Source organism: Schistocerca serialis, unplaced genomic scaffold (assembly GCF_023864345.2).
Source record: "Schistocerca serialis cubense isolate TAMUIC-IGC-003099 unplaced genomic scaffold, iqSchSeri2.2 HiC_scaffold_1402, whole genome shotgun sequence".
In the NCBI taxonomy this organism is placed as follows: domain Eukaryota; kingdom Metazoa; phylum Arthropoda; class Insecta; order Orthoptera; family Acrididae; genus Schistocerca; species Schistocerca serialis.
In genome coordinates this window covers 29,390-42,886 of record NW_026047628.1, presented here as the reverse complement: position 1 = coordinate 42,886, position 13,497 = coordinate 29,390, and positions in this window count along the sequence as shown.

Genomic DNA, 13,497 nt, shown 5'->3' with positions numbered 1-13,497 from the left:
CCACAACCCTACGCTGATTTGCGGAGGAGGGATGTGGTGTCACCGCTGGACACCATACTTGCTAGGTGGTAGCTTTTAAATTGGCTGTGGTCCGTTAGTATACATCGGACTCGCGTGTCGCCACTATCAGTGATAGCAGACTGAGCGCCGCCACACCGCAGGTCTAGTCTAGAGAGACTCCCTAGCACTCGCCCCAGTTGTACAGCCGACTTTGTAGCGATGGTTCACTCTCTATATATGCTCTCATTTGCAGAGACGACAGTTTAGCATAGGCTTCAGCTATGTCATTTGCTACGACCTAGCAAGCCGTCATATTCAGTTACTATAAGTACTATCTTCAAGAATGTGTTCTGAACAGATAATATTGTGACTCATGTACCGTCAAGAGCAATGTTCATCATTAATGGATTAAAGCTAAGTATCAAACTAATTATGTCCGCTTTCTGAATTCTCATTCCTTGTCATGTTCCAGACCTCACGTCAGTATAGTTCTTCCCTCCTCACGCCAGCCTGCGTGAGCTAAACCGCGTGCATTTCGGCCTCCACTCGTAACGCGGTGTTGGCAGTTCTGCTAACACAAAAAGTAACATGAATTTTTTATGTGGAGTACACAACTCTGTTGTCAATGAGGTGCTAATCAACCTCAAATAAAGTATCTAAGAGTAAAAACTTCTGCATTTGAACAAATATTAACTTGTCAAATGGTGAAGCATATAATCAGCTAATCCGATCACATATTGCATCAAATTTTAATTGGACAGCTGGAGATAGTTACACTATTGTTTAACGACAGTCGTTTTATACGTGCATCTTCAAGGAATTTAGTATTCTAACAGGACCTTCACAATATATACATCTACTAATGTGACTTGAACTATCACAATTTCCAAATAATAGTGATTTCTTGCATTCACTGCCAAAGATGACATCACTGCAAAACAAATATTCATCCAAAGTAAACCGCACAAAATCTTCAAAATTTAACACAAAAACTTACAAAACTTAAAACTATTTGTGTTGTAAATTTCGTGTGACCCGTATATCTTAAATGAGGACCACAACACCAGTAACCCATACACAGCGCAAACTGAACACAATTTTCACTTGACCTACATAGCTACAACAGAGCCCTCAATATCAGGAACCCTTCATACAACTCTAAATCATGGTGTTGTAAATTTCACTTCACCCATGTAGCTCAAGCAAAGCCCTACATACCGCACTTTCACTTACTCTATCTAAAGCAAAGTCCACAGTACAACAAACCAAACCATGCTCACATGACTAATATCAGAAATGTATTCTAAGCAACGATGGTGTATCTATACCCATGATACCTACCATTAACAATCCAACACAATTACCAAACACTAACAAGGAAATTCCGGAAACTCACGAAAACTTGATCATTACCAATTTCAGTAGACAAAACAACTTTTCTCATTGCAACAAGCTACTCATAAATATCTGCATCTTCTTCATAACTGCCGAAGAAAAATAATATTAAATCTCTAACCACAAGAAACACATGGCACTAGCACCTGGCCTTGTGTGAATAACCTCACATTAGCATCAGTTAGCAAGTGGTGATGAGACAATGACTGCCGACTGTCAAAAAGCAGGACTAAGTTATCTAGAATGAAACGTAATTGCTGTTGGAACATTTGTTCAGAGTGTGTGTCTTTTTGGTACAGTCCAGAAAGGTCAGTACTGCCTGCTTTGCACTCAGAAATCTTTCTCACTGTACTGGTCCACAAACAGGACTGACAGCATACTTTTATTCTATCTTTCCTACAGCTTTTTCCTTTTAAGCAACGCAGTTAATATATAAGAATTGTCTCTTCTAACACAAATTCTAATACTTACATCCTAAACCATTTACTCCCTAATAGTACATACGATTAATAATAAGGAGTAAATAATATTATTTACGAATTTTCTGAATGTCAGCCGAGATATTCATATAAATCATTACCTGCTATTTCGGCATCTTGTTTTGCAAATGCAAATTTCCCGCAGTATCCCCAGTTTCGTGCATGCCTCTTCCCGTTTTTAGCGAGTTTCAACATTATGTACCTCAGTCACAAAAAAAAAAAAAAAAAAAAAAAATTAAACAACTCTAGTACTTAACAAGTCAACATGTTTAAACGAGACTTAACTCTGAATCAGCCTTCCTACAGTCATTTCAACAGTACCAAGTTTCATACAACACAGCTATGTACCTTTTCATGAGGTATGCAGCTATGAAACTAAATCGGCAGTTTATAAGGTTCATCAGTACAACACTACACTTGCAGCTTGAGTACATACGTCACAGTATTAAATAAATTCTATACATTTGTATTCTACCAGATAAATACGATATTCTAACCATAATCAGTTTAACCAACCAACTTACTTTACTCCTAGAATGTGAACGTATATTACGTTTCCTATTCTCCCTCCAACAATTTTGCATTCCTCCTTTCGTCCCCTAGAAAACAGAATAGCACAAAACCTATTGCTTAGTTACTATGAAAGTTCAGTGCAGGACCTACCGCCTGGACGAAGACAATAACAAATACAGATCTTTCTGTCCACTAAAAATTTCGTCTTCAAAGAAAATACTCACCACGCCTTCAACTAGATGTGGTAACTTCTGTGAACTTCGCCACTTCTCGTGTTTTGCTGTCGCTAAAGTGTTGTCTCGGAAGATGCAGTAGTTGGCGCAGTCCTTATATCCTCCCTAACAGTTATTTACTTGTAGTTCGGCAGGAGGCTGGTCCCCCGTACTTTAATGATAATCAACTGGCCAACTATCAATCACATCTTCATAGTTTCGCCATCTGTTCCTGCCAAATTTTCACCCACAATGTCACAATTTCGATTGGCTTCCGGTGGTGTAGTTGTGAGCTGGACAGTCAGCCCCCACACATCAAGCTGAACATACACAAAGCATTTCCCACTAATTTTTCAACCATGACTTCGCGATCACGTGACTGGATTTGGTGTTGCCAGCTCATGTTTTCCGCACTGTGATGGCGGTACTGTCGACTAGGTCAGTTTATCTCCAATGGCAAGGTGAACACACTTACAAGAAAAAATTTAGGAAGCATTTTTACCAGGACAACACCCTCAATGTATAAACTAAAGAAAAATCACCCTATGTCCTTCCACACCAACTCAGCACAGACTAAGTGTTTCCATCCATTTTTCCAGGTAAGGGAATAGCGGGGATATGATGGGTGTGTGGGGGTGAGACCGGTGAGGGAGAGGGGTGAAAAACCAGTGAACTCACTAATGATGTTATCAGGTGACCTTATCAGTTCGATATTGCCATATCCATGGTCGCCATTTCAAATAAATTTGGCAACAATGGAAAAATGGCTTTGTGTCCGTTTTGTTCCACTGATTACTTATACGTCTTCCTTGGGTTTCATGCTGAACAGTAGTGCCAATAGCAACAATGAAAAATTCTTTATGGGGCCAATACTGGAGGAGCTATCATTTGACAAGTTGTATGGAAGGATTTGCTCACTTCTGTCCATTTTTAACCACTTGAATCTCATTTCCCAAACCGATTAAGATGCTGCATTGGTTAGCACACTAAATTCGCATTTGGGAGGATGACAGTTCAAAAGCATGTCCAGCCATCCTAATTTAGGTTTTCCTTGATTCTCCTAAATCACTTCGTGCAAATGCTGGGATGATTCCTTTGAAGGGACATGGCCGACTTCCTTCCGCATCTTTCACTAATCCAATGAGACTGGTGACCTAGTTGTTTGGTTCCCTCCCACAAATCAACCAAACAATCATTTTGCAAATTGTTTATAAGAGTTCGAAATTGTGTGGTTCACTCAGATTGCATTCTGCCATACTGATTATGTACTCCAACAAAATCAGTCCAGTACAACAATGATTTGAAAATCATTGTAGCCAATTTGAAAAGCGTAACCTGAAATCTCACACTGGATGACGCCTTGTTGTCATATTATGTCCATGATGGTGCCGCTGCTTCTGATTCACCATGGAGATATGGCAGGAATTCGTAATTTTAGGACGTCACACATCGCTCAATTTCCTTGGGATGCAGGATTCCCATAATTGATCACCATGTTGACACCATTCCCATAAGTCAGTTACAGCTTTTATGTCTTCAACTGATGGTTTTCTTTGATATTTGTTATGATTATACAGTTGTTGGGCCCATGAGGAACAGAAATACACGAAAACCGAGTTGTTAACCACCACTACCTTATTTTCATAAGAACGATAGCAACAACGCGCTCGCTACGCCGACCAATCATAACTGTGTGTGACAGCTTACCATAAATAAATATAGATTCATCAAGACTCCATTGTGAGCCAATAAAGGCATAAATTCGACGTCAGACCACACAGGTTGAGAACAGTTCTGCCTGAGTCAGCAACCAGAGACATGACACTGATACTGTGGGTGTGGAGGAACTCTGCACCCGGCACATACTGCAACCGCAGTTTGTCAGCATTCCGAGGTAGCACCAAACATTAGTTATTTAAAGACAGAGGATCATATTGCCTCATTAATGATTGATGCACATCAAACCATTGAATTATAAGGCAAGTAATGTTCTAAAGACAACATTTAATGGAGACACTACAGCTACCTATTTATAAAGTTTTCATTATCGAGAGCCTTTTGACTTGATTTAAAGGACTTGTACACAATCTGTCTGTAAACACTCTTCACGCATATCATCCTTTCAATTATGTTAAAAATGTTATAATCGACTTGCATAATATTGATTTTTAAGTGGTTTGTGTTGTGAGTGGAACAACTCCATATAGAGAATGTATGGCATATTCCTCAACACCGCCAAAAAGAGTACTGTTTAACTCCCATCCTTTAGACTTTTTCGGCATTATTTTTTATCATTGATAGCATGTAAATGTTGAAAAGCACTCGGAAGAATTGGATAAAAGAGAAAAATTTTCATCTGGTCTTCACATATCCTAATTTTGTAAACACAGGCTAAAATTTGCCACTAAAAGTCGTTGCATTTTCTACCTTAAAGAAGGTCCATGCCTTGGAAAGTAAACTGATCATAAAATACTCCTATAAGTTGTGTGTTTAATCCATCTATCCAACAAAATTTGAAAGGCGGAATGTAATATAAGGTATAAATATGTTCAGTCCATATGTCGTACAGGCCTTCTTGGTTTAGATGAGGAACACAGTCTGTGTGAATATCAGAGTAGTGCAGATTTAATTACTTTAATGAAAAGTGGTAGTCAGTGGTGAATGTTAAAACAAAATATAAACGTGAACGTCAGGAAGATTCGCTTAAGCATCCACTGCCAGTAATAGGAAATGACGATAATTTCTTGTGTCTGAATAAGTTTTTCACCTAGCGAGTGAAAAACATCGCATGCGTCTACACAGTAAAATTTCCCTGTACTAACATCGTAACTACACTTACGATATTTGTTCCGCTACCCCAGGAAAAACATCGTAACATAACTAGCGATCATTATCATTGGTAAAAGAGCCCCTTAGCTGACTTACGATATTCTGAAGATTGCTATTGCTATTTAATTTTCAGCGCTAGGGATACGATAATTATACAGAGGAAAAGTACAGAGGCAACAATTCTGCCGAGCATCGTAACTCATTTTAGCCATTTTTGGACTTACGATGTTAATACTTGGAGCCGTCGCTATTGTCCTGTAGTTGCAGGATTCAAATATTCGAAGCAAATCCGAATTTTTTCTTCTAGCTGTGAAGTATGGGAGTTGAGGAAGGGTACTTGCCACATATCGAGCTCTAGACAATAGCTCAATCCAGTTTTGTGAATAACTGCATTTTGTAGAGAAGATATTTTCGCTGTTAACCTAGCACCAAAGAGGTGCTCCAGCCATTGTAGCCAACAGAACTGTATGGATAGGGTGGGTAACAATGACAGGATGGCAACCTATCACAGTAGCCTCCTGCCGATCTACAACCGAATAGCTAGAATGAGATTTTCACTCTGCAGCGGAGTGTGCGCTGATATGAAACTTCCTGGCAGATTAAAACTGTGTGCCGGACCGAGACTCGAACTCGGGACCTTTGCCTATCGCGGGCAAGTTCTCTACCAACTGAGTTACCCAAGCACGACTCACGCCCCGTCCTCACAGCTTTACTTCTGCCAGTACCTCGTCTCCTAACTTCCAAACTTTACAGAAGCTCACCTGGAAAACTTGCAGAACTAGCACTCGTGAAAGAAAGGATATTGCGGAGACATGGCTTAGTCACAGCCTGGGGGATGTTTCCAAAATGAGATTTTCGCTCTGCAGCGGAGTGTGCGCTGATATGAAACTTCCTGGCAGATTAAAAATGTGTGCCGGACCGAGACTCGAAATCGAACCTTTGCAAAGGTCCTGAGTTCGAGTCTCTGTCCGGAACAAAGTTTCAATCTGCCAGGAAGTTTCAATCGAATAGCTGCCGGGAGGAACATGAGGAGGGGAAATAATTTTATAACAACATCATATTAGAAAAGCGATCCACGGTCCCAGTAAGCCTATAAATCGCTACCCGTATATAAAGGACTCCTGTAGCGACATCATTGGGGAAGGAAACATACTTATTATATTTACGAGTCGCAAGTCTTATTTTAGCTAACAGAAACATGGGAATTACATCGTACAAATTTTTTTATAAATGTAGTGCTCATTATCTTACTTGACCACAACATCTCAAGACTAGAAAGAAAACTGACAAATCACTTCAAGTGCAGTCCAGCGCTATCTGCCGAGCATATTGTGTAAATGAATAATTGGCCACTTGGGATAGCCTAAAGCCACGACTTCCTGTCTCTGATCTCTCTTGACCATTGCTGCCACTGGCTGTGACACAAGGCAAGACAAGCATGTGTGACATGGACTACTGACATAGACTCCTTAATTTAAAAAATCCACTTTAATCAGTTTGAAATGGTTATATTGTTTTGTCAATACACTTTGAATTTCTCACGTGAATTGCAATAGAAACTGGACCATACATGTGTTTTCACATCGCTGAAGTATCGTTATTTGTTGTCAAAATCCTGTACAACACTATGGTATAGGTTACATTTCCTCTAAGCGTTTTCTAATCAGGAAGAAATATATGTTATCAGCTTAATATCTTCCATGTCCACCACCACAGGACTAGAACATTAAGTTCACTGTTGGTTCATGACAGAGTGAGAAGAACATGCTCCACCTCTGTCACAGAACGCCTCCCCACTTTCGAACTGTCTTAAAGTAAGCAAATGACTGTGTTACCTTTGAAGTCTTTCAAGACAGCAGCACAGAGGAGCTGTAAATATCAAATTTATACTACTATCACTTTATAAATTCGGTAATATAGCTGATTTGCATCTGATGAGCATCTCTCCCTGTGTAGGTGGGATATGGAAATCCCTTTAAAAGGTCTCACTGCAACACAAAAAACTCCTCATTAATCTCCGACTCTCGAATGACGTCTGTGGTACTCTTCCCTCGCTTTCATCAGTCATTGATATCAAAATGGTTGTCTAACTCATTAAAATAATGATGAGAGAGCCTTTGCATGATGAGTAATTTCTTTTTCTTGCTGTCGGGGAACCGTTACAGACGCTTCTGTGACGTCTCTTGAGGCTCCCCACAGCCTAGGTAGTCATTTCCACGGATACCGAAATGGGTGCTAGCCGCTGCAAAGTAGCTGAAGACATGCAACGCTAACGCTTTCTGACTCTCAATTGCCTCGTCACGCTTGTGGAATTAAATCACATAGAATTATGTTATACTGCTTCCGAACTAATCCTGCGGAGACCTGAGGAGAGTAGGATGTTTCACTCTCTTCTCCACTTCATTGTCGCCTCCCCCTCCCCACCCCTGCCCTGCCACTGGGTCGCATGTGAACAGCTGCCAATGCCACCACCAGGTCGCGAACCTCCGCCCTCATGTTAGGGCTCTAGCGCTCCCATCCAGCAACCAGCACTCGCCATGCCAGGCAGCTGTCAATGATTCCACTCCTCAAACGTTTTCCTATCTTTCTCAGAAGGAGTGGTCGCTGGAATGTCTCTGGGGTAAATACCAGGATGCTGAACAGTATGCTCCCCTTCATCCCTTTTGTTTTCGATATATCCCTCAAAGGCTGACCCAGTGAACAGTAGTAAAATACCTGTCTATTGACCACAACATCCCAAATGTGTACAAGTCTGCAGATCGAAGTTTCCCTCAGAATACAGTCCTATAGAAGTGTTCGTATTGGTTCCTGCCAAATTAGTGGACAGATGCTCGAACAACTCAAATTGGAATCATTGGATGGAATATGATGTTCTTCTCAAGGAAACTATTGAGAATCAACATTTGAAGCTGACTGCAGAAGGATTCTACTCCTGATAAACTTTGTGTACTGACTACAAAGAGAAAGTATGAGAAATTAGCGCCCATACAGAGACATATAGACAGTCTTTTTCTCCCTCACTCTGTTTGTGGGTGGAATAGGAAAGGAAATGACTAGTAGTGGTAGAGGGTTATTCACTGTGCAATGGCTTGTACGGTATGCGTAGAGATTTAGATGTAAATTTAGTCTACCTATTAAGATGTCAGTTCATGCCTTTATAGGCACACAAAACTCAAGGGAGAATCTTATCTCTTACTTAGAGCGAAAACAAAGGATGAAATTTCCGCTGCTTATTGTCTCTCTGTAGAAACCTTCATATTAGCCTCCGATTTTCGCGCTGAAATCACTTCACGATATGTATGTGAGAGATTATAATATGTTTGGCCACAATACTTAGAAGAAAACGTGTAGACCTTTCGGCTCTCCTTCCATCACAATATCGGTTACCCTTCCATATTCTCAGGAATCCTCCAGTCTTCGACTTATAGCATCTGAATCCACCTGATTTCGAGAGTAAGAGATTTCCCCCTCCAAGTTACAGACCCCTAATAATTGCCTCGAAATCTCAACAAGTTCTGAATTAAGTTAGTCATTTAATGAAAGAGGCCCCAGTTTCTGTTAACATTGCCGCCACAGTTTTTCATTTTAATATAAAAATAGTTCACAACCTGAAATTGTCTTTCATATTGTGTACATAATTGTTACAGTTTCATGTTTGGAATTGTATGTATTGTCTATTCCATGTATGAAATACATATTTAAAGTCTGCAGTTGAGAAGCATCAGGAGAGTGAACCAAGAAAAGGAATAATAAAAGCAATAACACCATAAGAAGTCGTAACTGTAAGGTATGGAGAAACAGTGTTTATCAGGCTAGAAACACGACAGTGTAATGTTGACAGCACAGTGTCTCCCTCTGCCGTTCTCTCTCTCTCTCTCTCTCTCTCTCTCTCTCTCTTTCTCTCTCTATTCCTCCTTATTTTTGTAATATTCAGCGGAGTAAGACTACGAACTATAAAAACTACATGAACGTAACCTGGTAGAGAACTCATCGACATTTTACTACATCTCTTTCTCCCGATATATCGGAAACAAATAGCATCAGCATTTAACATCGACCATATGTGGTGATCTCATTAAATATATATGTATTGGTCCACTGCAGCAGGCGACCAGTGATTGAAGTCGTTCCCATGCACCTGTGTACACAACTTATCTCCTTGCTGTAGCTCCCTACAAGTTGCAGTGGGAATAGAGTCAGCATGCATAACTGTTTCCAGACTTTTGAGTTTCTGTCAACTGCCGCACTACACGAGTCTGCAGACACATTCTATGATGTATCGGTGTCAGACATTGAAATGTTTCCAGACTTCGAGTTTTCACTATATCCTTCACATGCTGCACTCATAGAGTCTCAAATAGTTACAAAACGACTATTACTATATTTTCAGCTATGTAGTTCGATTAAATTCATGCTCATCCCATCGGAAATGGATGCATGTAGGTCACTGGAAAGAGGGAAATTAGTATAATTTTTTTTGTAGATTGATGTATATTACACGTATAAAATCAAACCACAGCTGGTTATGTTAGCAATATGAGCATATGGCTATAGAAGAAATGTGGAGAAAATGACATAAAAACGGTAAAAAAGTAGGAAAATTGAGGGAAAGCACATATAAACTCAGGGGGGATACGACAAAATGCGGGAAAATTGGGGGAAAAATGAGAGAGTACTTACATGGCTGTCTACTGCTGGCAAGTTCTTGTTCATGGGAATGAGTGTGTGACAGCAAAAGAGATATGAGAAAGAAATTGGAATGGAAGCATTGTGACACAGAGAAACAGTAGAATGTTTAATATGGATGACATAGAAATGTACAGTAACAAATTTATGTATGTCAGATCACAAGCCCTGGTGTGACCACAAACTTATCTGTAACCACCTATCTTATAGATTCTTATAAAATGTCTGGACATGTGTCTACGAAAATCTTTTACATGCTCTTTAGGTAATGAGTATTGTACTACCAGGTTTGGGGCTGCAATATTCAACTACTGAATGGATTGCATGTTTGACTCTGTGCAATACTGCTTAAGTGTTTTAAACTCTAACTAGCAGTATTTACAACGTGCTTATCTGTGTTTTCTACCAATCAGAACGTTATGAGGTTGGTAACATTTACCAGTACCTTATAGAACAGTTGCTGCATGGTTTTTTCAACGACATTATGCAGTATGTCTACTGAAGTGGTAGGAGTACCTACAAGTTGGCTCCTATCATGAATGATTTTCTATACAATTGTTCAGGGTGTGAGTTACAGTGCTACCTGCAATCGTTAACAGCAAACCTCTCCATACCACAGCCAAGAGAGAACTTCCAACGCATGTGTGACGAATCATGTCCACCAAAAAGATGGAAAACCTATTTCAGAATCCTCTTTTAGATGAACGAAGATGCACGTTAAGTCTGCAATTAGTTGGTTCAATTTTGGACACGAATCAAGTCGCTGTTTCATTATTACTATGATTGTGAGTCACTGACAGTTTTTTTTTTTTTTTTTTTTTTTTTTTTTTTTTTTTTTTTTTTTTTTAGGTACTGCAGTCCCTGTGTACACATTTGCTTCACAGTTGTGTGTGTGTGTGTGTGTGTGTTTGTGTGTCTTAATATTTGTCAGAAGAGATAGTATTCTGTACATGGAGTTAGTGCAGCATGTCCACTAAACCGATGGAAAACCTATTTTGGATCTCTCCTTCAGATGAATGAAGATGCGTATGAAGTACATCATTTTCCAGTCACATTTTGGACATGAATCAAGTCATCAGTTTCATAACTACTTTGATTCTAAGTCACTGACATAGCTTTGTGAGATACTGCTCATCCTGTGTGCGCATTTGCATGTCAGTTGTCCTGTTCACAGAGTTAGAGCATCTTGGTGCATAATTTCACATAGAAAGTGGAAGAGAAAACTTGCAAGGTGGATGTATGTCTGATGTTGGACATATATGTCCTGCAGTAAAACATGGAGAGCATTGCATTCTGCATAAATAATATTTCAGAAAACCATATGGCCTTAACATTATAGCATGTTTAAGTGCAGAACTTCATAGCCTTATGAGTGTCTGTGTTTATGTTCTACAGACATTTTTCTCTTGCCAGTACCATCGTGATACTGTCTCCAAACACTAGAAAAATAGGCCAGAATTTATATCACAATTGATTTACGTAAAATGTTTCAAACTCCATTCATCTGGAGCTCCATAATTCATAAACCACACATTTCTTGTTAACCGCCTGTTACATCAACATAGCACTCTCATATCTACTATACACCGATAGGAGGTGCTCAGCTCCTCGACATGCACACATCTGGAGAGGTCTTGTGCTCTTGGATGGGTGCTGAGAGTAGGATTGATGTGGAACACTCTTCGTTGAGCAGCAGTTACATACTCAGCTCGAGTTGGCTGTGATCCTTCATGAGATGTGGGATGTACTGGATATAATACCCTCCTACTTGTGGTCAATTGTAAATTCAATCGGCGACTGTGTTGCAGAGATGATTGGTCAAAGTCAATACAGGGAGCTCTTTCAATTTCCGACTTTGTCCTACAAATGCGAGAATACTTCGTGATTCCCATCCACATAGAGTAATATGGCAAATCGTAATTAAATCTTACCCAATTTGTGAAGTGTTTTGCCTAAGGAACGTAGTTTTCGCACCTTCTCTCCGCTGATGGTTATTTCCTACGCTAAGAAACAGTATTTGTGGCATGTGATGTAGGCAGTGTAAAAGGGTTCATGATATATCCATATTTACACGGCCCTCGCAGAGTAATGTTGGGGGTGGTTTTGCAATGATACCGAAATTGAGAGCCATGCTGCAATGTCATTGGCTGACAACATAGCGGCAATGACGTGATGAGACATTTTGTTGGTTTCTACAACTCGTCAAGGGTGGTGGTTTGGACCCTACATAACTGGATAAAATGTGTTAAAATTACGGAAAATGTGGTACAGTTGCGAAATTGATGGAGAATACGTAATCACTGTAGAAGATGAGACTAAATGTAGAGGTCGTCACATTTAGACAGCTATTTGGAAACATCGCACAACACCACAAACTCTTCCAGTTTCCATATATTGTAGTACCTTCCACATTTTTGTCAGTAAGAATCACCAACTCTGTCTCTTATTCCAACCACCCCATTTATTGTGGTAGCAGCATAATTTACATCATGCGATGTCTAGTTTTTTGTGTGAGAGCCAATGGATTAAAAACGTGTTAGTGTTGGATAAAACCTGACGTGGACCTCGAAGTTACGGTAGAAAAAAAACATGTATAGTTGTGTACAAAGCTTTAGTCATACATTGCTTCAATATCTTACAGCAAAAAACAATGTATCAATTTGCATATGAAACAACAACACAAGAACCTTCTCGTTATGATTAGTAGTCTGTGGGCTCTGGCTTCCTCCAGTACAGACGACAAAACTTTACTCGGATCCGTGGAAACGAGTTCGATCGCTGGCCACCTGGTCCAGTGGACCAATACATGTATATTTAATGGGGTCACCACAAATGGTCGATGTCAACAAGCATATCGTATTTGTTTCTGATATGACAGGAGAGAGAGATACGGTAAAATGTTATCGAGTTCTCTACCAGGTGACGATCATGAAATAGTTTGTAGGTTTACTCCAATGAATCTTACACAAATGACGAGGACAGAGAAGGGGAGAGAGAGAGAGAGATAGATACACTGTGCCATCAAAATAAAAATCCAAACACCATTACACTGTCGTATATTTGATGTCATAATCATAAGAATACGATAAAGGAATTACTACATGTACGAGGAGATATGTGTAGACTGTTGAATTTCTTTGTGTGGTCCATGCATACACCACTTGGTTGTGAATTTCCTCCTGTACATTAGTGTGCAATCTTTTTCGTTGTGGTAGCTCACTGTCTAGTCAGTGATGGGTGCAGGGCTAGACAGCCTTCTAACAAAGGGGCATAGAGCTCTTGGAATATGATGAGATTACGAGACAAACAGCAGGTGTCTGTAACTTGGCGGAGGACATTTCTTATTTTCGAAATCAGGTGTATCCAAATCCTGTTACTGAAGA